We start from the raw sequence: 27,500 nt of genomic DNA on the forward strand, positions 1-27,500 counted from the left end.
ATCCGTTCTAATAATTCATACATATCCTAGTTTCTTATTGCTATATTATTTAATTCATCGCAACAATACTGAAGTGCAGACGATACAAACAAACAGTTACACAGTCCTTGGATGGAACTGTTAGGGTAAAAAATTATATAAAAAAGTCGTATGTTGCATTACTATCTATTTCATGGGGTTCTCAAAAGTATGAACACTAATCTCTTGCGACGGATAATGGCTGCTGCCATAAAACAATAAACATAAAGTCATCTTTATGGCTTTATGATGCTCTATTGCAAAATATTGCATGTTACCCTGTGAACCAGTGCTATTAAATTAAAGTTTAATCACCCCCACACCTCCCCCCACAGACCCCCACTATATATATCAACAGAAAATAATATTGCTCTAAACGGGAACAACATAGTGTCTACATTAAGAAAATGAATAATGCATGCACTGAAATGTTTTTGAGCGGTTTAATATTTCCAGGAATTTATGCACATGTACTATGTAAAGAAACCCTTCAACATTATGTTGGGCACAATAAAGTGTGTAGTCAGATTCAAGAAAAATTCCTTTTATTAATTACTATAGTTTTTCTTTAATTATTGTGCAGTTCAATATATTGTCATTTTGCTGCGTAAAAAAAAAGACAGATGTTCTTGAATAAAAGAAGGCGCAATACGAAATGAAAAATGAATGCACTGAGATCATTCAATACAAGTCAGGTTACATATGACCTTCGACTACATGACCGACCGTTGTTTTCTGATGTCCCTCGAACGTTCCATTGACGTTCGATGAAGGAGACAACTGAATTAACATTGCATTTCTCAGTTGTCTCCTTCGTCGAACGTTAATTGAACATCAGAAGGACGTTGGGAAAACGTTCGACTATGTTGTCAAAGATCTTGTATAAGTAATTGTAATAGCCACAATGCCCTCTTAACTTCTCGAATTCTTCGCGCAGTTAAGAGGGCATTGTTGCTATTACAATTACATATGTATCTGGTAAAAGTGACCAGTAGATTCTACATATCCTATATAACCTTACTGTTCTTGAATTTCCTCATTTCCCCTCATTTTCTTTCTTGAAGTTTTGAAACTTGGGTAATGTTGTTCTGATGCTTTGGAGATGGAAACTTTCAAGTATTTAAAAGCTCACACGATCAAACGCAAGAACTTATTCTCATTCATGCCCGCAAAATCACACACACATATACACAGGTATGTAGAGCAATTTGTTACAATTACTACAGCTAGTTTAATAGTTGTTTATTTTAATCATTATCATGAGGTTAAATAGCTGTTGAAAATGTTGGCATTGTAAACAACAGGTGAATATGAATCAAATTTACTCATAGGTTAATTGAAAATATAAATTTTAATTTATATTAATTAAGTTAATGTTTTGCTCAAGATTGTATTAATGATTGTTGTCAGTTAAATTATTTCCATAAGTTTTTAAAAAAAACATTTTATAAACATTTTCGTAAAGTTAACAAATGCAAAAAATGTTTTATTAAAGACTTGATTATGAATAAGAATAAAATTATTCGTTCAAAGACGATAGCATTAGATGTACGAATAATACCATGCAAGACTGGAACACAAACGAATCTCTCAACGGTGATATCAATAATCATGCGTGAAAAATAATTTCATGCTTTTTCTATTTAAAAAATAAAAAGTTTCTGAATATTTTTGAGAGAGCACTTCGAATGCGCATGATAGGGAAATCATTAAGTTAAAGAAAAAATAAAATGAAATGGACCGACCTTTGCCAATATGAGCGAAACGTTCCATTTATGAATTTATGAAAGAGACGAAATTATTTCCCTGTCGCGTCAGAATATCTCTGTCTCTCATCCAGAAATCAGAAATGGAATTGAATCTTACGCCAGTGAGTGATATCTTACTTCCTGAATAAATGGAACGAGGGAAGAATTAATAGAATCATTGAGAGCTCCGCGACTCCCCTCCGACCGTCACAGGTCTATTAGGAATTCTCTGGGAGGTCACACAAAGACACTTTTTTTTTTTCTCCTCTCTCTCTCTCTCTCTCTCTCTCTCTCTCTCTCTCTCTCTCTCTCTCTCTCTCTCTCTCTCGTCTTTTCCCCCGAGTTTTTTCTTTCCTCGTTCAGTTCTTTATACGCCATCTCTCTCTCTCTCTCTCTCTCTCTCTCTCTCTCTCTCTCTCTCTCTCTCTCTCTCTCGTCTTTTCCTCCGATTTTTTCTTTCCTCGTTCAGTTCTTTATACGTCATTACACATTCTCTCTCTCTCTCTCTCTCTCTCTCTCTCTCTCTCTCTCTCTCTCTCTCTCTCTCTCTCTTTTTTAGAAATTCTATCTTTCCACTTTTAGTTCTTTATAGGTCCTTCTTTATAGGTCCTCTCTCTCTCTCTCTCTCTCTCTCTCTCTCTCTCTCTCTCTCTCTCTCTCTCTTTTTCTTTCCTCGTTCAGTTCTTTATACTCATTACATTCATTCTCTCTCTCTCTCTCTCTCTCTCTCTCTCTCTCTCTCTCTCTCTTTTCTTTTTTTAGAAATTCTATCTTTCCACTTTTAGTTCTTTATAGGTCCTCTCTCTCTCTCTCTCTCTCTCTCTCTCTCTCTCTCTCTCTCTCTCTCTCTCTCTCTCTCTCTCTCTTTTCCTCTTTTTTCTTTCCTCGTTCAGTTCTTTATACGTCATTACACATTCTCTTTGAGTCTTCTCTCTCTCTCTCTCTCTCTTTCTTTTTAGAAATTCTATCTTTCCACTTTTAGTTCTTTATTCCTCTCTCTCTCTCTCTCTCTCTCTCTCTCTCTCTCTCTCTCTCTCTCTCTCTCTCTCTCTCTCTCTCTCTCTCGTCCTTTCTTTGAGTTTCTGTCCTTCCAAGTCCAGTTCTCTATACGTTTTCATTCTCTCTCTCTCTCTCTCTCTCTCTCTCTCTCTCTCTCTCTCTGGTCTTTTCTTCGAGTTTCTTTCTCTCCACGTTCAGTTCTTTATACGTCTTTACTTAACTTGAATATTTTCCTTTCATGCTCATTCTTTTTTTCTCTTTCTTTCCCAGGATTTATTTGAAATTCTTCGTTTTCTATCTTTACTACTTCCGTATTTTATTTATTCAAGACTTATTCGCTTCAAGGAAATACTTTCCCTATTCCACTTAAAATAAATAAGGATATTTTGGCCATGAAAACCTTCTAACGTTTCCTATTCGCTGATTATTATTATTATTATTATTATTATTATTATTATTATTATTATTATTATTTCTCCGTACCATTTATTCATGGTTAGTCTGAACCATCTCTTGAGATCCTTGTTTGAAAAGCTAAGTATAAAATTATTATTATTATTATTATTATTATTATTATTATTATTATTATTATTATTATTATTACCATCGCCAACTCTTTGAGTAGCGTCTACAAACTTATTGCAGCGACCCCTGAAAACAATAACAAAAACAACGCAGGCGGTAAAATTATCGTTAATGATAATAATAATAAAAATAATAATAATAATAATAATAATAATATTATTATTATTATTATTATTATTATTATTATTATTATTATTATTATGGACATCGGCAACTCCTTGAGCAAGCACTACAAAGTTATCGCAACGACCCCCGATAACAATAAAACAAAACAATAACAAGAAAAAAAAAACGAATGAACTCGACAGTAAGCAACACAACCGGTCCATTGAGCCACGCCAACACCGGCAGCGGTTCTCAAAAGAAGACTCCCTTTTCTGTTGCTGGAAGTTAAATATGAAAATGCATCGCCAAAGTTTTGCAAGAACGGCCAATTTTCATGAAACAAGATCCTCGGGGGAACAGACAGACAGTCGGTCAGGGGTACGCCCCGAATTTAATTATTCCCGTGTAACTTTGGCCCGCAGTTCCGCACGCGCGCGGAACTGTGATGGTGCAGTACTCGGGAGATGTTTTGTTTTGTCCTTGGGTGAACTGTTTAGTGGCGCAGTTCATGTGTTCTCAGATGTACTGTTTTCTGGGCGTGGTTTAGTTGTTCGGACACGAACATTTTTTCGGGCGTGGTTTAGTTGTGCAGACATGGACAGTTTTTCGGGCGTGGTTTAGTTGTGCAGATATGAACTGTTTTTCGGGCGTGGTTTAGGTGTTCAGACGTGCACTGTGTTTGTGGCGTGGTTGTTAAGACATGAACTGTTTTTTGGGCATGGTTTAGTTGTTCAGATATGGACTGTTTTTCGGGCCTGGTTGTTCAGGCATGAACTGTTTTTTGGACGTGGCTTAGTTGTTCAGACATGGACTGTTTTTCTGGCGTGGTTGTTCAGACTTGAACCGTTTTTTTGGGCGTGGTTTATTTGTTCAGACATGAACTTTTTTTTATGACGTGGTTGTTCAGGCATGTACTGCTTTTCTGGCGTGGTTGTTCAGACATGAACTGTTTTTTGGGCGTGGTCTAGTTGTTCAGATATGGACTGTACCTAACTGGATATTTTTTCTTAATGAGCTGTTTTGATAGGGTTCTTTTATATCGTTAAAAATGTTGATTATACGAAATGGAATATTGATAATAATAATAATAGCAATTATTATTATTATTATTATTATTATTATTATTCCTGTTCTCAGCAAGTCCATAGGGATGAGGTTGCTAAAATGACTGTATCCATGAAAAAATCAATATTTCTTATTATTATTATTATTATTATTATTATTATTATTATTATTATTATTATTATTATTATTATTATTATTATTATTATTATTATTATGTTTCTGAAGAAGGCCCTCTGTCAAACAAACTTCATTAAAAAGAATGCCAATCTTTATGCCGCTGAGTTTATATTGCAGTTTCTCGGCATCTCGAATGAGTTTCGGCTGTTATATAATTTACCTGCTGCTACGAAGGAACTCATTCGAGAGACTGAGAAACTGCAATATAAACTCTACGGTATCCAGACGGCCATTCTTTTTAATTAAGTTTGTTATGATCATCGTTATCATTAAAACATATATTATCATATTAAAGCATCGCGGTTCTCTGCAAGTCCCCAAGGATAAAGTTGCTGGCTCCATTCCCTGCTTTGACCCCAACTAACACGTGTGCGTACAAAGCAGGCTATTATACATACATACACACACACACACACACACACACATATATATATATATATATATATATATATATATATATATATATATATATATATATATATATATATATATATATATATATATATCTGTAAAGCATATGAGAATGACTGCATCAGCCAAACCAATCAACATTGGTTATTATTATTATTATTATTATTATTATTATTATTATTATTATTATTATTATTATTATTATATAAGAAAATTTACCGTCACGACATCAGACATCATAAGCACCTCACAAAATCTGGCATATATTAAAAGCTGCTCATTTAGATTTAGCCAGTTTTAAATTCCTGCCATGAAATAAAATTGCTGAATTCACCAAGACCGTCAAATCCATTCTGACTCATGAAACTTACTTAAACCCTTTTCAAAATACGGTTTAACACATTTTTAAATTAAAACGGGGACTGAAAAGAACGAAATAGAAATGAAAATCAACGAAAAAATCCTTGCGCTTTGAATGTTACTGCAAGATAGCGAAAAATTAGGCATTTTGAAACCCACTTCTGACTCATTTCCGGTGAGAATGATTTGCCCAAAAAGAGTCCTGGTCCAGATGGGCCCCCGACTGAGAATTGTAACTGGGTGTCGTACGTGATATTACTTATGTCGGCCATTTTTAAATTCCCAGGGTGAAAAGGCAACTGAATCGCAGTTTTTATGGAGTTTGGAAATACATTTCCGATATTAGTGTGAAGCTTCTCTCACATGTTAATTTCTGGAGGAGGTTTAACATTTATGGAATCATCTTTCAACCTGAGCGCGTGCGTGGGAACTTAGCTGTCTTATGGAACAATAGACACTAGCATCTAATACATATGTATGTATATATATATATATATATATATATATATATATATATATATATATATATATATATATATAATGTAATTGTCCTTTTGAAAGATCTACCGGGGTAAAGGGCAGCATGTCAAAATGAAAAAGTCCTTCAAAAGTCCATCAAAAATAATAAAAAGCACGTTAAAAGAAGAAGATATATATATATATATATATATATATATATATATATATATATATATATATATATATATATATATATATATATATATATATAATGTAATGTCCTTTTGAGATCTGTAAAGCAAAATGACCAAGTCCAAAATGAAAGTCCATCAAACCAGTCCATATAAATATATATATATATATATATATATATATATATATATATGTCCTTTTGAGATTGTTATTATTATTATTATTATTATTATTATTATTATTATTATTATTATTATTATTATTATTATTATTATTAAAATATTATAGGAAAATTTAAGTACCTCGTAAGTACTTCACAAAATCTGGCATAAATTAAAACCTGCTCATTTAGATTTAGCCAATTTAAAATTCCTGCTACGAAATAAAATTGCTGAATTCACCAGCACCGTCAAATCCATTCTGACTTGAAACATACTTAAACTTTTTTCAAAATACGATTTTACACTTTTTTTTTTTTACATGAAAACGGGGACTAAAAAGAACGAAATAAAAAGAAAAGTCAACGAAAAAATTCGAAGCGCTTTGAATATTCTGCAAGATAGAGAAAAATTAGGCATTTTGAAACACATTTCTCACTCATTTCCGGTGAGAATGATTTGCCCAAAAAGATTTTCTAGTCCAAATGGGTCCCAGACTTGGTGTCGTACGTGATACGTTACTTATGTGAAGAGGCAACTGAATTTCAGTATTTTCTAGCATTTGGAAATACATTTCTGATATTAGTGTGACGCTTCTCTCAAATGTTAATTTCCAGAGAGGGATTAACATTTATGGATACACCTCTCAACCTGAGTTCGGTGTAAAGGAACTAAACACACACACACAACACACACACACACACACACACACACACACACACACACACACACACATATATATATATAATCATGAAGTTACAAATGTCGATTAATACACACCGAAGGGGAATTTTTTAATCGATAAATGGATCGGTATATTGGTCTGGCTATCGAATAGAGTCATTGGAAGGTACTGTGTAGAGGGATCGAGACCCGGCGGTAACGATCCATTTATCACTTAAAAAAATTCCCCTTCGGTGATAATTCCCCATCGGGGATATTCCCGAAGTAGCGTGAATTGAATATTAAACATTTGTAGCTTCACGATTATATATAAATCACGGTGTGATAAAAATTTATATATATATACATATATATATATATATATATATATATATATATATATATGTGTGTGTGTGTCTGTGTGTATGTATGTATAATTGGTTATGTTTTCGTTTCTAGAAAACTTCTGTTTAAGGATGACAGGATAGTCAGAAGACTTGGTAATATTGCAAACATTATTATTTCTTAGCATATAACAGAGGCACAGCCGAGCTTTCGGGAATACATGACTTTTCTCATCGTCAGTCACTTATCTATAGAATGACACAAATGATGAAGAGAAACAGTAAGAAAACTATACTGATTGACTAGACCTAAAAATATTAAGACAGTTATAATTGACAACACTTTAAAATACATAATAATATAAAGTAAAAAAAGGAAGATAAAAACCTAAGTTAACTGCAAATCAAAACTGAGAAAAGCAATGACTAAGTAATAAGCTAAAATCGCAGTCTTCTTCATTTAACTACGACATGAATAGCAGGTTCTCCTGTATTTTGTACTACATTATCATTATTATTATTATTTTAAATATTCATTTTTTCTCAGTATCTGTCTGCTCATTGATTTTATTTGACGATTTTAGCTTAGTACGTATTCTCTTATTACTTAGTCATTGCTCTTCAGTCAGTTTTGATTTGCAGTTAACTTAGGTTTTTATCTTCCTTGTTTACCTTATATTATTATGTATTTTAAAGTGTTGTCAATTATAACTGTTTTAATACTTTTAGATCTAGTCAGTCAGTAGAGTTTTCTTACTGTTTCTCTTTATTATTTGTGTCATTCTACAGATAAGTGACCCAGACGATGGGAAAAGTCATGTATTCCCGAAAACTCGGCTGTGCCTCTGTTATACGCTAAGAAATAATAATGTCTGCAGTGTTACCACGTCTTCTGATTATCCTATCCTTATATATATATATATATATATATATATATATATATATATATATATATATATATATATATATATATATATATATATATATATATATATATATATATATATATATATATATATATATATATATATATATATTGTGTGTGTGTGTGTAACAGAATCACGAAAATATGGAACGTGATGAATATAATAATAGAGACTAAATCACGAAGGAAAGAGAAACAATGGAGTGCTGCGAGGACGACAGTCGAAAGGCCTCATAGCACTCCACTGTTTCTCTTTCCTTCGTGATTTTGTCTTTATATATATATATATATATATATATATATATATATATATATATATATATATATATATATATATATATATATATATATATATATATGCATCTATATATTACCAAAATCAGTAAGAACCCAAACGCTTAGAAACGATATTTCTCAAATCATTTCCTTTCAGGGAGATTGACATGAAGCCCGAATTATAACGGGTCACGAAAACCTTCCGAGTGAAAGGTTTTCGAAGAATTAATGACTGTCCAATTACTTTGCGAAGCTTTTGTAAAGACACATACAATCTTCATCCAACCGAAATACGACCGATTGATCCAGTCACGGAATATGAGGTAGCAGGAAGTTCAATTTGTTGCAGCGAACGCTTCACTTAAACTTTGTACGGGGAATGAATTATATTTTTATATATATGTATAACTTTTTTCATATTATACATGACATGGGGAAGAGTGAACAATGGATTTTAGTTGGTACGAGGCGCATGTATTTCTGAACTTGCAAAGTGAGGCAAGCGCTTTCTTCATAAATTATTAGATTTTTATTTAAATAAAAAAAGACGTAATTAAGAATTTAACTATTGGTGTTGCAAGATATCTAATGGAATAAGAAGCTCGGTGTGAGTCTATAGACTCATCTAATAAACCCTGATGTATTTGTCTTTGGCCTTTCAGATATTTCAGTTATAAAACAGTATTATCTAATAACTAAGGTTTCATGAATCATCGCTTCAGGTAACACCCTTAGTTCCCCGTTCAGAATGGAAAGTGCGAATAACTATAAGAAACTAAGAACTTATTGGGTTTTCGTTGTTTGTGAACATCGAATTAAGAAATCTGACACACTGTTGACGAATAGGTTGCCCAGGCACGATACCTGAAACATTCAGGAACTTGTTATAGAATTGTTATATACAACTTTTCATGCTTTGTTTAGAGAGTTGTTACTCAGACTAGGAATTGACTTTATTATAAAATCCGCTCTTCGTAAATTTCGGAGCAACTTAAAAATTTTCTGTCATGGAATTAGTCAACTGCTTTAAATGTATATACTCGTACATACCATCATCTCAAAGTGTGTGCATGAACTTAATTGTATACATTAAATATTCATGTATAAATATATACATTATGTAATACATGTGTATATATATATATATATATATATATATATATATATATATATATATATATATATATATATATATATATATATATATATATAATGTATGTGTATGTGTGTATAAATTTATATAAATTGTAGAACTATATGAATATGGTCATATAACTGGTGCTCAAGACTTTATAATTTATAACCCATGCTACATCCATGTTGGATGATTCTTGAACAGGAAATTGCTTTGTGATATATGAACCGAAAAGGGACGAGAATTAATCATGATTGCTTCTCTTTCTGCCCCTATACTAAAGAATATTCAGTATTTCCATCTCCGTCTCTTAATAATATTCCCTTTCCGTATATGTATGAATGTATATATATATATATATATATATATGTATATATATATATATATATATATACAGTATATATATATATATATGTATATATATGCATAGTTATATATACATATATTGTATATGCATAGTTAGATAGATATATACATATACGGTATATCTATGTACATAAATATATATATATATATATATATATATATATATATATATATATATATATATATATATATATATATATATATATATATATATATATTTATATATATATATATATATATATATATATATATATATATATATATATATATATATATAAGGCCGAAAATATCTTCTGATAAAAGTTCCCTTTACCTTGGGAATGACTTACGCACAAAGAGAATTTTATATATAAGGTATTCCCAAAGTAAAGTGAATTGAATATCAAGGGTTATTTGTATTCCCATATGTTAGAGTATGAGAGAATTTATCTATCTATATATATATATATATATATATATATATATATATATATATATATATATATATATATATATATATATATATATATATATATATATACATATTTATATACATTTATATATATATATATATATATATATATATATATATATATATATATATATATATATATGGAGATGAACACATGGGAACGTGTTTCATATGTATATGTATATATGCACACATACATATGTGTATATATATATAATATGTGATGATCATTACATACGTTTATTAATGACGTGAAATTGTAGATATTTTAATCATAAAGCTGGGATGGAAGTATGAGGCGTTATTCATAAGAACTAGAGACCGATTTTTACAAAAGAGAATGTTTAGACTGGCTGACGGACTGACAGACATGAAAAGAAATTAATTAATTTGTTTATAATTCCTACTTAATATTTCAAATATCAACACTGCATTTTTTTTTTAGTTTTTCATTTTACAAAAGTGTAGATCTTTTCCAGTTTTCGTTTCTTCATGACAAGAAAGATAATCATTTTCCAAGTTCATTTATAGATGACAACACTGGAGTTTAGTTAGTTGAATTAATCTCCATAAATGTAATAAGAAGCCCCCCAAAAAGTAAACAATTCTAAGTAAAGAAAGTATTCCAGACCATAAGAAAATTTTTTAGTCCGCTTTGTGGCAAGAGACCTCACACATGCTCTAATATATGAAAGCCTAAAAAAAAAAAAAAAAAATAATAATCCCAAAAAACTGGAGATGATACACGATTTATTTAATATTTTTTTTACAACAGGAGCGTAAGCACAAACAAACAAATTTCAAAGAAGCTGTATATCCATGCAACAGAAAAAATCATCGAGTAAACATGAGGAAAAAAGACCAACTCCCAGTAAATCTTTTTTTTTTATTTTTAGGATGAAAGTAAATTTCAGCCTTCGATATCATAGAACGACACATGATTGGTGGGAGGCGGGGTTGTTCACCACCCATGAGTTAAAAAGATATCGGGTGTGGATATTTATCGTCGTCTCCAATAAAAAGAGCTGAAGAAATGTTATGCTGGCCACAAAATGTAATGAGAACCTTTTTGTCACTCTAAAAACAAAGACATAAAATACTAAAAGGTAGGAAAAACATGACTGAAATTATCACAAGTTTCTACAGTAATGTAGCAACAACTCCAGTTCAAGGGAGAAAAAATATTATCTATGTAACGTGTATATGATATAGTGATGGGTTATTTTCCCAACTCTTTTATCTCAGTATTGTAAATCAACATCAACAAAACAAATATAAAGATAATGCGAAAGGATATGTTTGTCCTTGAGAGAACAGTTACTTCATTCCTCATTTGATATTGAGAAACCTTCCAAAAGCAACATAAAATATATTATGTAAAAAGTCCCATCTGCAATAAAGAAATCAGCACACACGCACACACGTACGCGCACACACACATATATGTGTATACATATATATATATATATATATATATATATATATATATATATATATATATATATATATATAATGTAACATGGAGATGAGAATAGTAGCTCCATGCCCTCTTTCCTGCTACAGCTGACGTTTATATATATACAGTATATTTGTATATTGTATATATATATATATATATATATATATATATATATATATATATATATATATATATATATATATATATATATATATAGATGTATGTTTGTGTGTGTGTGCGTATGTTCCAGCATAACTCCGAAACGCATTGAGCAATTTCAACCAAACTTGGTATACATATGACTTACTATCTGGAAAAAATACTGTGGAGGTAAGACATCACTAGCACCAAAGGGCAGCAAACGGGGTGGGGGTGGAAAGGACTTCCCTGAAACGGGGCTGGTTCTGCCTGTAGACTTAGTAACTAAATAAGCTTTACGGGTTTATCATACCTCATTTCGGTATACATATGACTTACTATCTGGGAAAGAATACTGTGGGGTAAGACATCACTGGCACTAAAGGGGGTGGGGGTGGGAAGGAGGTGACATGTAAAAACAACCAAAAACGACAGATTTTAGTGTCTAATCCATAGTTTTCGAGGTCGCTGAGATGATTAGTCACACTCTTGATACCCTTTAAGTCCAAGTTCAGCCCCGATAGAAATAAGGGGTGAGAAGGGGTGAAATATAAAATTTAAAAAATATTGGGCAATATAATTGAAGCAATTATCTTAACAGGAAAGGGAGAGGGTGAAACAGTTTTTATCCCACGGATACCACTCATTCCGACGGATCTCCCTTTTAACTTTATGAGATTGCAATTTCCAGTGAGACTTGCATTCTCGATCACAATCAACAAGGCACAGGGACAGTCTATTAAGTACTGTGGTGTGGAATTTTGAGATCATCATGTTTTTCCCACAGACAACTTTATGATGCTTGCTCAGGGGTAGGTTCACCCAAGAATTTACTTATGCTTGCTCCTGGTGGTGAAACTGAAAATGTTGTTTACTATCAAGTTTTCTGTTAAAGTAGTATCATAGTAAATTTGTGAAAGATTTTACTGTATTTATATTTTTAAAAACTTATAAATAAAAATTCTTTGATATTACACTATAGATAGAATTTCTTCCCTTTCCTGTCTAATAGAAGATTGGGATAAATAAATATCCGGGTGTGTTCTACGTTTTGTTTGTGCTCTATGCTTTGGGTGTATTCTACGGTCTGAGTGTGTTCTAAGCTTTGAATTTTTACCGTGCAACACCGGGAACGTCAGCTAGTTTATATATATATATATATATATATATATATATATATATATATATATATATATATATATATATATATATATATATATATATATATATATATATATATATATATATATAAATTTTCATCATTTTCATCACCGTGATTTATATACAATCATGAAGCTACAAATGTCGCTTAACATCAAATTCACGCTACCTCGGGAGTAACCCCGATGGGGGAATCATCACAGAAGGGGAATTTATACGTGATAAATGGATTGATACTACCGGGGCTCAGTGGTAGAACGTCAACTGGAGTTGCTGGATAAGTATCTGTGACGAGGGATCGCGACCCGGCAGTACCAATCCATTTATCACTTATAAATTCTCCTTCGGTGATAATTACCCATCGGGGATATTCCCAAGATAGCGTGAATTTGATATAAAGCGACATTTGTAGCTTCATGATTATATATATATGACTGACTTCATCTTCTGCGGCTTCTTCTTCTTCTTGTTCTTGATAAAGTAGGAGTCAACCAGAACGTTCAGCAAGATACAGAATAATAAGTATATAGATTTTCCTTCTGGTCGTTTATGATGGCTGCTGTAATATGTGATGAGCATTAGGGGACTATCTGTTGGTTAGAGATGTGATGTACAGATTGTTTGTGTATGTGTGCGTGTGTGTTTTTTAAATAAGTTTTAAGTAAAGAATACGTACCATCTAATACCTTAAAACTTATTAAAAACACACATACGCGCACACGCGTAAACAAATCTGTACATCACATATCTAACCAACAGATAATCCCTTAATGCTCACCACCTATTACAGCTGCCATCTCAAAAGACGAGAAGGAAAATCTATATACTTATTCTTTTATATCTTGCTGAACGTCCTAGTTGACTCCTACTTTATCAAGAAGAAGAAGAAGAAGAAGAAGGGGAAGGAGAAGAAGAAGAAGAAAAAGAAGAAGAAGAAGAAGAAGGAGAAGAAGAAGAAGAAGAAGAAGTCAATCATCTTCCCCGAGGTTGGCGTGCGGCAGAGGAAATGACTCGTCCTTATGATGTCCTCTTTCCTCTTTGTCCTCTTGCCCGAGGGCTTCATTTATTAGACCTCTTACTGACAGATATCTCGAATGATATATTTCCTTCTTCTTTCTTTATTCATTATTATTATTATTATTATTATTATTATTATTATTATTATTATTATTATTATTACTGGAATCAGTAGTCGTAATAAATCTAAAAGATTATGGAAAAGATAGTTCCTCCTGTGACTGGCATTTCGGTGATTATTTTCTAAAATTATTAGAAATAATCTCTCTCTCTCTCTCTCTCTCTCTCTCTCTCTCTCAGAGCGTAAGTAGTAGCACGCTCCTCTCACAACCAAGAGGATCAGCTATCAAGCCTCCGAGCAGTACACCATCAGCGTGGTGAAATCATTCATTGCTCTCTCTCTCTCTCTCTCTCTCTCTCTCTCTCTCTCTCTCTCTCTCTCTCTCTCTCTCTCATTTTTCTGCTACATATCTACTCTATCTTGCTTCTCCGACAGCAGTCCCATCGCCGAGAGGAAACAAAACTATTAAAGACTAAAAGGCACCGAGAGTGCGCATTCCTCCACCAACCCAGGAGATGCAATAAAAAAACAAGTAAAAAATGCGCCGAAGTTTCTTCGGCGCAATCGAGTTTTCTGTACAGCGTATAATCAAGGCCACCGAAAATAGATCTATCTTTTGGTGGTCTCGGTATAATGCTGTAAGAGCCGCGGCCCATGAAACTTTAACCACGGCCTGGTGGTGGCTGTCCTGTATCGTTGCCAGACGCACGGTTATGGATAAATTTAACCTTAAATAAAATAAAAACTACTGAGATTAGAGGGCTGCAATTTGTTATGTTTGATGATTGGAGGGTGGACGATCAACTTACCAATTTGCAGCCCTGTAGCCTCAGTAGTTTTTAAGATCTGGGTGCGGACGGACAGACAAAGCCAGCGCAATAGTTTTCTTTTACAGAAAACTAAAAAGGGACACATCCTGTATTATCATTCTGAGTCATCTCAAAAGGGAACTGGATTTTCCTTGGCCCGTGATGCACTTCTCCATAAGATTCAACGGAAATCGATCAATAACTCACTGAGATACATCGAGGCAAACAAAACACTTCACACGAGTCAATACGTAATTCCTTGTAACTAATTGACTCAAGTAAAATGTAGTATTTCTTTGTGAAGAAATGTTTTCCAAAGTCACTAATTATAGTTTTTATTTATCCATGGCGTAAAACTGAATACGAACCATCAAACATGTTAACAGTTTCCTTCATTGTTTTGAAAGGAACTGAAGTACAACGGCTGTGCCATCGAGATATTTTATTACTAATGCGTCATTCGGAACATATCCATATTTTTCAGTAAAAAAAGCAACAAGGGAGAAGAAAGTACAAGAAACTGAGAGACAAAGAGACACCGAAAAGATGACAGACGGGCCAAGGAAGAGGAGACATTGTTGGAGAACAAACTCCTCGCGAAGATTGCATATTCCCTCCAGCTATCGCCTTCAGATAAATCCTGCTTTCAAAAATGTAAAGCAATCATCCCTCAAGAAATATCTCGCAGAACTTCTCCAATTCCCTAGCTCCGAGAAACTTACGGAATAGATCTTATGCGTTTTCTTTCTTTGCGGATATTTGGCTTTTCGTGCTTTTATTAATTTTTGTTTTCTGGTGGGGGGTGGGACCTGTCTTCACGCTGATTTTCCTGTTAAGACTCATAATAAAACTTCAATTGGCCTGGATACATGGAGTTTTTTTCTTAAGTTCTTAATTCGTAGATTATATCAATTTCTCAGGACCAAATTATATGATCCCGTAGGGGGTTAGTGTTGTCAGTGCACCTCATGCGGTGCACTGTAGGTATTACTTAAGGTTCTTTGCAGCGTGCCTTCGACCCCTAGCTGCAACCCACTTCGTTTCTTTTACTGTACCTCCTTTCATATTCTCTTTCTTCCATCTTACTTTCCACCCTCTCTTAACAATTGATTCATGGTGCAACTGCGAGGTTTTCCTCTTGCTACACATTTTAAACTTTTACTGTCAATTTCCGTTTCAGCGCTGAACGACCTCATTGGTCCCAGTGCTTGACCTTTGGCCTAAATTCTATATTCAATTCAATTCAGTTCAAGTGATATGGATATCCACCGTATTTTATTATTTTTAATGGTTATGAAATGTACTTTTCAGCATCTGACCTTTGAAAACGATGGACATTGCTGAGTAAATTACATCCTTCTGATACGTGTAAACTTATCTCATTTCAAAATATGTGCACCGTGCTTTTTTTATTTTGAAATTGGTGACAAGATATATAAATATGAATCAAATTCAGTACATTGGAATTGAAATATATAACTTAGGGCAAAGTCCAAGCGCTGGGAGCTATGAGGTCATTCAGCACTGAAAGGGAAATTGACTGTAAGAAGGTTTGAAAGGTAACCGCAGTTTACTTTGAGTTAGGAGAAGGTAGAAAGTCAGATGGAAGAACGAGAATATGAACGGAGGTACAGAAAAATTAATGAAAGGTTGCTGTTAGGGGCCGAAGGGACTCTACAAAGAACCTTAAGTAATGCCTACGGTGCACCACGTGAGGTGCACTGACGGTACTACCCCCCTACCGGGCACATTCAGTTAACATACATATGCAAATAGAAAATAAGCAATAAAAGCGTAAAATATTATTATTAAAATATAGAACAACTAACTATTGTTTATTACACGAGCTATTTACAGGAGATTGGATTAGAAAATAAAGCAAGAAGACAATGAATAATGAAAAATTGATAATTAAATCACCGTTTAATTCTAGTCTCTTTATTTTTTCAAACTTAGCAAACGATTTGCCAAATTATCAGATCGAACATTTTAAGTAAGGAAAGCAAAAAGAAAGAAGTAGCAGAGGTTATTGAAAATAAGAATAAACGAAAGCAGTTGAAGCATGGACAAAGAACGTTTTTTAGGAATAAATAAGGAAAAGATCAAGTCTACACACACCTCTCCAACTTCAACCAATGAAATAGTTAATCTTTTTACATCATATTTTCCTCTATATCCTCTGTTCGCACTTTCTCTTTTGTTATTCAAGCTGCTCCCGTTCTTCTTATTGTTATAATCTTCTCTCTCCTCAGGGGGCAGGCACGTCACTGCCATCGTGGTCAGAACATGCTGACGAAACCAAAATTTCATCATTGCTCCACCATCTTTGTATTCTGAAGAAGAAGAAGAAGAAAAAACGCAAGCTGAAACTGATCTCAGACGGATTCCGAAGCCATTTGTCAGGTAAGTGTGATACACTTCCCCCCATTTACACGGATGGGGCGGCACTTTTATGGGAAAGGTCATGGTTTATACGACCCGTTCCATTTATGTAGATGAGATGCGCTACAGAAGCCGGGGAGTTTTATTCCACCTAGATAACGGCCAGCTCATGTATGGGGGATGATGAGAGGGTTTACAAAGGCTCACCAGCGCTCTGATGTTTTTGGTCTTATGTGGTAGAGCATTTCCATCTATCGCCTGGTGTGCGACCTTAACATCGGATATGACCTTGACCTCCATCACCCGTTGCACCTCACTTTGATGAATATTTCCATAAAATTTCACAAGAGTGATGTGATCTAGTATCAGAATTTGCAAGTCAAATTTAATGCAATGGTCATTTGCTCTACCTGGAAGGTTTCCACTTACGTCCAATAATTGTAGCAGAGTGCTCTTTTTGATCTTTAATTTGGTCGGGGTCAAAGGTCAAGTATGTCGAAATCTCCCTATATATTTCTCATGATAATATCTGACACAGCTTATAGAAACAACTCCATTAATCTTGAATTTCCATCTCCACTAATCCAGTTATTGACCCGTCACATAAGTTATGATATTGAACGGAACAGATTCCTTATATAGACTGATGTGTTTACGATATTGGCTCTTGGTAGATATTCGGCACAACAGACGATCGATTGATGAACTGGCAATATTGGTAGATGGACCAAATCGACCGATGGGACGAAACACACACGCACATACATACATACACACCATACATGCATACACAAACATACAAACACACACTCATACATCTCTATATATATCTATCTATATATATATATATATATCTAAATACATGCATGTATATATATGCATTATATATATATATATATATATAGATATATGTATATGTATATATATATGTATATATACATATATAGTATATATATATATATATATATACATATATATATATATATAGATATATATATATATATATAATATATATATAAATATATATATATATATATATATATATATATATATATATATATATATATATATATATTAAATGTATAAATGCGTATGTACACAGTCAACTTCCACATGACTCCATTACCACAAAAATATAAATATAACTGTCAGGGAAAGGCATGCCCATGAATTATTCATAAGCCATACATTCTCCCACTTTACCACCGCCCATAACCATGCATCATGAAATGGTCGGTTCGGGTGGAAAAATATAGCCTTGATAATAACAACAGTGTCACATGCTGACTTTTACAGGCCCCTGTAAGCGATGATCATCGGATTTTTCTCCGGGTGTTAACGCGAAGGTCCTGTAGGCGCATGACTGGAATCCTTCCTTCCACGGAATGGTGGGTGAATCCTACGGTTGTTGATTTTTTAACTTGTGGCGTAGTCTTGCTCCTGGCTTATTGTAGAGAGGGGAGGGATGGAGAGGCGGAGAGAGAGGAAAAGGAAGAGGAAGTAATGGGATAGAAAAGCTCCTACTAGGCCAAAGGGATTATGGCGTCCAATAAAATGAGAGATGAAAAGCGTGCAATAATGGCATAATTATTAAAATATTGGGGGAATTGGAAGCGATAAACCTTTTAATAAAGGAAATCATTTATAAATCAATAGGAAATGATGCAGACAAGGGGAAAAAGCAATCAGGAATAAAATGAGAAATAGCAGAATATTGAGGAAAGGCGACTTAGGGGGAATAGAGCGAAATGAAAGACTAAAGAGAAAAACGATTAGTAAAAGGGAAAACGGAGAAAGCAAAGTAAAAATTGCAAATGCTAATTTATGGGTTACTTAACAAAGAAAAATAGAACTGACAATCTGTAGAAAAAATCTACTTACGAGAAAGGTCAATAAAAAAAAGAAATAATATCGTCTGAATATATAAAAATCGTATCAGAAAAGTTAGTGATCTTATTCGCAAACATTCAGATGTATTCACCTTTTTTTTTCTTATTTTTCTTATTAAGAAAGCGATAGCCCTGCAACCTCATTTACATTTTGTGTACCTAATGAACTGCTCCAAAAGAATAAAGTTTTTTTTTTTTTTTTTTTTACATATATCAAGCCACGTGTAGTCTTTTTTTTTTTTTTTTTTTTTGTATGAGGTGACCGTAAAATAATCAATCTAATATCAGTGTAACCAATATCAGGTGTTGAGCAAGAGTAACATTTGCCGTCAACTCCCCAGAGTTAGATTATTATTGAGTTTGTCACTCAAGAAACATGCTATGTGCCTATTTAAAAACACGATAAAAAGGTCTTACATGACGTTATGACCTTGTATTCTTTAAAGGAAGCTACTTCTATGTATATTATGCCTACGTAAATTTTTTTTATTGGTTTTGAAGATATTTGAGAAATGTGTGTGTGTGTGTTTGCTTGCTTCAATTCATCCATTAATGAACTAAAAAAATTTTTATGTTTTTATAGAATCCCCAAGATATTGGTGTCATTTTTACCTCGTGGGGTTTTTGCAATGGTTTATTGGTAACAGTTTAAAAAATTGCTCCAGAACTACACAAAATTTCTTTTGTTTTTTTTTTCAAAATAATTTCCAAAAATTCCCAAAAATATTGTCACACTTTGTTCATAAACATTAATAGACATGTCATAAAGTTTGTTAATAACAATTCCAAGAAAACTGAATAATGATTAATGATGATAATGACGACTTATAAAAATATTTGCAAAAAGTTTAAAAACAAATGCTGTAACAGAGTCAATAAACATGGAGCATGCTCACAGTAACCCTAACGAACCTGTTAATAATGATTAATGAGGAAGATAAGTATACATAATTCATAAAAATGGATAAAGGTAGAAATTTGTATTACCAAATTTGAGAAGTTCTTGTTAGTGTTAATTATTTGTTGTAGTAGTCAGTTTCGCTAATCCATGGTCAGGCAAAGGCCATCAGCAAGGAGAGGGGGTTAGGTTGGTAATGTTGAAAAGACTAGGCCACAATATGTGTTTGTAGTACTCCAAGCCGACAGAAGAGAGACGAGGACATTGCAAGGTCTGCTTTAAGTCCATGGCGACACCGACCAGTCGTCGTCTCAGAGTTTGACGGTCTTCTTGACACTGGAAGCCGCAGATATCTTTTTCACTCAGTACCTTTTGTTCTTGTTCAAGGTGAGAGACATCTGTTCCAGTCCCCCTTCCCATTAACAAGAGCTTTCGTGAGCCGCTCACGGGTGTCGCGGCATTCTTCTTCACAGGGCGGAAACCCATATTATAATGATGACCGGAAATCTTGTTGATACAGGTTTCCTGATGTTGATTTGAGACTCCAAGCTGGAATAAACTGACAGAAGTTATATGCATTCATGGACACACCCTAGAACAGCATCTGTTATCTTGCGGGTATTGTTCCTCCCTCAAATAACTTTTCCAGAGCAAACTGGCCCTCATGGCGATTACTGCATGAATAGAGAAGAAGGAAGCCTCACAAATTATTTACTTGCCCTTAAAGGTAACACTCGGTGTCCACTTCTTGCTTTCTTCCGCCTTAGATCGCTTTCTCTTGATAGGTGTCCTGCAAGTATTTCTTTGGGGGTCTGCTAACTGCACGCTGTTGTATCCCATTGTCTAGTATACCTTGAATAAAGCATTAATCGCCTTGTTCCCATCTTTGGAAAACACTCGTTCTTGCAGTTGCAAGACGACCGACCTTCTTGGCTGGAACGGTTTTCTTGGTAACAGTCATCATAACATAGCTTTGATAGGCCAAGCCCAGGTTTTGCGCCTTTTGGCAAAATTAGTCTACTAACCAGTTCTTATTCCTTTTTCCCGCTGTACCGGGTGTAAAGCCTCATCAATAGAAGGTTCCACAGGTTGGGAACCACTGCTGGTGGTAGCACTGGAACTGGCACTGGCTTCTAAACTGATGGAGGTGGCACACTTTCCTACACGTAGGGGGCTGTTTGCGGCACAAGGTGATGGCTCACCACATTCTGTATCACTATCACTGTTTTAAGGATGCCCCTCTCTCCACTTGTTGTACCACTGTCGCTAAAATCGTAATATTAATCAGGTTATAATTTTTTCACACCAGGAACCCTTCCTTTTACCTTTTCATTCTCCTTTCTCTTTAATTTCACTACTTTCCTCTTTACCCTCACCAGTTATGACGCAGCACTGCTCATTGATACCACTATCACGATCATAATCATCAATATCACCATCAACTGAACGCGAAGCCTCTTCCATCATAGCTCTAAACTCGACCATTGAAGCCACTGAGACACAGAGATACTTCCCTTTTTTATTTATTTATTTTTTTCTCACTGTTCTGGAACGGCCCGGCCACATCGCCACTTCCATAGAATCTACGTTGCTTGAACATCGGCAGTAGCATCACTCAGTAATTAAAAATACCACCGATAATCGCGATAAAGTTCTCCAAGTAATATTCAGAGCGCTGATTAGCTCCCACGCGACAGTAGCAAAAGCACTCACGAGTAATAGATAGTAATGGATGTCCCTTACAACGACCCTCCACAAACATGGCGCGTAAGTTGGTTTGCCCGCAGCTCGGCGCACAATATTATTCTCGATGATAAAATTTGTTTTTTATGCTTCTCCAGAAACCTGGTGCGTAGCGGCTCGCTTTAGGCGAAAAGTGCTTTGCATTTAAAACAATTTTCGACCATAATGGAGGCGAAGCATAGCAGCATTCTTTATGCTACATTTTACTCGAATGTTTGAGGAAGGGAATCTTATGTTAATCTGAATTTCGTTGAAAGTGGTGCATTACACATTTCTCGAGTGACGGACTCAATTAGATTGCACGCATTAGGAGGTACGGATTTCTTATTTAATTGTATTTATTCTGTTATCGAATAATTTCAGTCAGCAAAATGAACCACTGTGTAAATAAAATTAAATTAAATCGAAATGATAAACTGTATGTAAGTTTGTACAATATGCCATTTGCGGAATATTCTGAATCGAGAGAGAGAGAGAGAGAGAGAGAGAGAGAGAGAGAGAGAGAGAGAGAGAGAGAGAGAGACATATGATGTACAGTAACACCTGACGATCTGAGAATACAGTGACATATCCCTTCGCCCGTCTCAAATCTCAAGAGAGAGAGAGAGAGAGAGAGAAACATGTCCCATCACCGCAAAACTCACATATCCAATACCGAAACGACACAAACATCAGTGGTTGGGTGTTTTTTTGTCTCGTCATGACTTGGGTCAGGACCTGGCTAGTTGTCAAGGGATCTTGAGTGATCGATGAAAGTAAATGAAGTGTCAGGGAAGGTCCTTTCAACCTCATTACCACACAGAGCAGTCTTCCTTGTCGATTGTCGTGACTTAATAAGTTTGCTTGACAGTGAGGCATTGTTTGTTCGAAGAGAGGTTTGTGCAAACATACCTACACAAGTATGTATGTATGTATATATATATATATATATATATATATATATATATATATATATATATATATATATATATATATATATCACACTAACACAAACACACTCATATACAATATATATACTGTTTGTTATATATATATATATATATATATATATATATATATATATATATATATATATATATATATATATATATATATATATATAGACTTGTGTGGATGTGTGCACAAACCTCTCTAGAACAAACAATGCCTCACTGTCAAGCAAACTTATTAAGTCACGACAATCGACAAGGAAGACTGCTCTGTGTGGTAATGAGGTTGAAAGGACCTTCCCTGACACTTCATTTACTTTCATCGATCACTCAAGATCCCTTGACAACTCGCCAGGTCCTGACCCAAGTCATGACGAGACAAAAACACCCAACCACTGATGTTTGTGTCGTTTCGGTATTGGAAATGTGAGTTTTGCGGTGATGGGACATGTTTCTCTCTCTCTCTCTCTCTCTCTCTCTCGTGAAGTTTGGGACGGGGTGAAGGGATATGTCACTGTATTCTCAGATCGTCAGATGTTACTGTACATCATTTGTCTCTCTCTCTCTCTCTCTCTCTCTCTCTCTCTCTCTCTCTCTCTCTCTCTCTCTCTCTCTCTCTCTCTCTCTTGATTCAGAATATGCCTGCAAATGGCATATTGTACATGAAACAATAAGTATATATATATATATATATATATATATATATATATATATATATATATATATATATATATATATATATATATATATATATATATATATGTGTGTGTGTGTGTGTGTGTGTGTGTGTGTGTGTAAAATCCTTTCATGTTGCTATGTATTATAACATGTATATTTTGACTTTCGAATGTATTTATTGATGTGTCTTGTTCCTTTATTTGTATCACTTTATCAAGTACACTATATGTTTAAGAAATTCAATATTCGATGATACCTTCCAGTGCGCTTCAGTATTTCGTAGACCACGAAATCTGAAAAGCTGGTTAACACTCCATCGAGCATAAACAGAGGTAGCACGTAGTTAGTAAAATGAAGCATGTTGTATAGACTCATCGGGTTTTCAGCAAGAGGTGACTTTGAAAGAAGTACTCATGGATGAGGCAGGTTGGTTGGATCAGGTGTTTCGTTCCTTTGTTTGGTTTTTGAGTTGGTAAGAACTATTCAGTCATTTATTTTGTCCTGCATTCTTTCCAAAACTACTAAACTAATGTTATGGAGTTGAAAACCTCATGTTAAATGCTCATACTGGGATACATTTAGTTTTAAGTTATGTATGCGTAAGTTTATATGCATTTAGTATTTAGTAATGTATAATCGAAATCCTGTTTCGTGTATTATGTTTTTGTAGTACTCATTTTAAGTATATTTTTATATGTGGAGCGTCTGTCTTTAATGCATTGTTTATATGACCCCAACGGTGTATCTAATGTGCAAACCTTCTGGGAACGGGAAATTGAAGAGCGAAATTCAAAGTAATAGAAAGAGGAAGTTATCATTGCGTTACAATTTAGTACTGATCTCTTCATGTTTCATATGAATCAGAATGAAAATCATGTGAAGATGCCATTTACGTACATACATACATACATACATATATATGTGTATGTATGTACGTATAATGTGTTTATGGATTCATGAAGGTAATTGTATCTTCGCATGACTTTCATTACCATTCATATGAAATATGAAGAGATTAGTACTAAATTATGGGTTGACTGGTTATACCGCTAGATATGATTCACTGATTATTGAATTTGGTTTTGACCTTAGGTAATTGTAGACCACATTAACCGTAGTTATTTATTTATTTATTTTTTTTTTTTTGTAGTTAACAAAATCTCTGCAGCCAATATCATAGCAACTAATCGTGATTTGCCGTGGCCAGTGCTACTTCCTTGCAACCAGAGATTACAACTCAAATGCATCAGCCAATCAGAAACAAGCTACAGTCCTCAGTGATATCCGCTGCGGATACTTGCTATCAGTTTAAAAAAAAAACATACTATATACTGGAATCTGAAACCTTTCGCAAAGAGTAAAAATAAAAAAGATTTATAGATTTTAATTAGAATTTCATCCAATGATAAAATGTACTAGATCAATTATGGCCTAAATAAAGCAATTTTTCCGCAAAATTAATTATTATTGACATATGGCTTTATATCTTAAATACGCAGAAATCAAACGCACTCAAATGATATTAGCTATTTGTTTTTAGTGTATTTCACTTCATCATTAATATGAATACGAACGTAGTCATATTAATTTTTCACCATATACATTTATAAATAATCCAGCCATCACTAACACAAGGAAAAAACTCACGTTTTCTCCTTTTCATTCCCGAGCAACGCCTGTGTCTGAAGTGGTCGACTTCTGCGTAAATTAAATGGTAAATTGCTCGCCTTATCTCGTAACTTTCGCCGTGAATCGCGGGAAAAATTAGGTTAGGTCTTATTTCCGTCAGATGTTCCACACGTTCTCACTCTCTTTTGTCATAATGGGAAGGCTGCGAGTTGTTTAAAGTTTCCTTCGTGCGCTATTGGTGTATATGCTCTACGGCTGAAATTGCATCAAGATTGAGCTGGGAAACTATGTAACATAATTATGACGGAATTTTTCTCACGAGAAATGCCATATTCCGTTTTCAGTCGGAGTCAAATGCCGTTTTCTGTTGTGACTTTAGTTGTTATCCGCACTTTCAGTGTACATAGTGAATTAATCAAGGCTTGATAAAACGTTTCCTTACAATATATATGGCACATTGCAGTTTTGTATCTTGCTTACTTGTAGTCGTTATGCATGATTCTTTTTTTTATTTTCTGTTGAGATCTTACGCCCAATAGCACGTACAGAAAAACCAAAAATTTCTTGGAGATCATTATAATATAAGGTGTATTGGAAGTTTGTTTTTTACTTAAAAAAAAAAACAAAATAATACGCTTATCTATAATTCACTGAGAGACTGCGTTCCTTTCTTATATAAAAATATGCTAAATTACAAAATGATTGAAAACGGACTCAATAATAAAGTTTACTTAAAAATGTGTATAAAACATATGTGAGGTTTGGCTGAAAACAAAAGAATTCGAAAAGCATGAAATGAGAAAAAATCGTAAAGCGTAAAATAATGAAAATTGTAAAAGTTTAGAAAACGGCAATTACAAAATTTTAGAAAACGACAATTATGAAACTTTCAAAAACAAAACGTGTAACACATTATGTAATGAAAGTGGCAAAACTTTAAAAAAACGAAAATTGTAAAATTTTCGAAACTGAAAATTGCAAACCGTTAAACAACTGAAATGGTAAAACTTTAAACGATATAAAAAAATTAAAATGGCAATACTTTAAAAGATATTATCAACAAAATGTAAAAAAGACAAAAAATATGAAAATGAAAAAAAACCACTTCCTTTACACGAATCACAAACTTTGCGTTTCAACCATAAAATCTCCAGAGCTCCACCACAACCAGAGTGCACGGAAATGTCCGGGTTTTATTTTTGTTTTTATTTTTTCTCTTATTTTTGACTTCCGTAGCAAATGCGACTCCAGGGAAAATGTTACTCAAGGGATCTCTAAACTCGCTCTATTGTCCCACCCTCTGGCACAAAAAGATTTTTCACTTTATGCTGGGCTCACTTTGCCAATTGCTCAACTTGACGTAGTTGGCGTAGCAGTCATCCAACTTCGCTGAAAGGGTATAGTGTTTGTGAAGTGATTCATTCTTCATATTAAAAATGCTTAAAAAGGTTTATATACTGTATATATATATATATATATATATATATATATATATATATATATACACACAGTATATAATATACATATATATATGCACACATATGTATATTTATACATGTTTATATACACTACATTATATATATATATATATATATATATATATATATATATATATATATATATATATATCAGATATAAGAGGCGCCCATAGAGGAGAGAGACAGTTTGGTCTCTGAAATATAGCCTTTATTTTCCACCTTTCGGCGTTTGTATGGGGTCCTTATATTTGATGGAATTCTGTTTTAACAGAAAATATTTCTCAGTCATATATATATATATATATATATATATATATATATATATATATATATATATATATATATATATATATGTGTGTGTGTGTGTATGTGTGTGTTTAATATCCAATTCGCTACTTCGGGTATATCACCGAAGAGGAATTATAAGTTATAGATGGTTTGGCTATCAAGATATCTTGATAGCCGAATAGTCTTGAACGTCGACTGGAAGTTGTTGGTTCTAACTGGCCGGTGTTCTAGTCACATATTCGCTTATGTACCAAATCGTCTGTCACTTACAATTCCCCTTCGGTGATATACCCGAAGTAGCTCGAACTGGATGTTAAACGACATTTGTAGCTTAATTTTTGTATACAAAATGGCACGGTGATGTGATAGAAATACCATATATATATATATATATATATATATATATATATATATATATATATATATATATATATATATATATATATATATATATGTGTGTGTGTGTGTGTGTGTGTGTGTGTGTGTGTGTATGTATTGTAAATA

The 27,500-nt window shown here is 33.6% G+C and overlaps 1 protein-coding gene across 2 annotated transcripts in view; it reads left to right on the plus strand.

The window, feature by feature from the left end:
• Positions 1-27,500, plus strand: part of LOC136834746 (kin of IRRE-like protein 1) — a 237,787-nt gene that overhangs the window by 20,867 nt on the left and 189,420 nt on the right. For both annotated transcript variants that reach the window (XM_067097346.1, XM_067097347.1), the window contains exon 2: positions 17,335-17,485. The gene's annotated coding sequence lies outside the window, so the exon portion shown is untranslated. The remainder of the gene's footprint in view (positions 1-17,334; positions 17,486-27,500) is intronic.

Source organism: Macrobrachium rosenbergii, chromosome 54, assembly GCF_040412425.1.
Source record: "Macrobrachium rosenbergii isolate ZJJX-2024 chromosome 54, ASM4041242v1, whole genome shotgun sequence".
Taxonomy (NCBI): Eukaryota; Metazoa; Arthropoda; class Malacostraca; order Decapoda; family Palaemonidae; genus Macrobrachium; species Macrobrachium rosenbergii.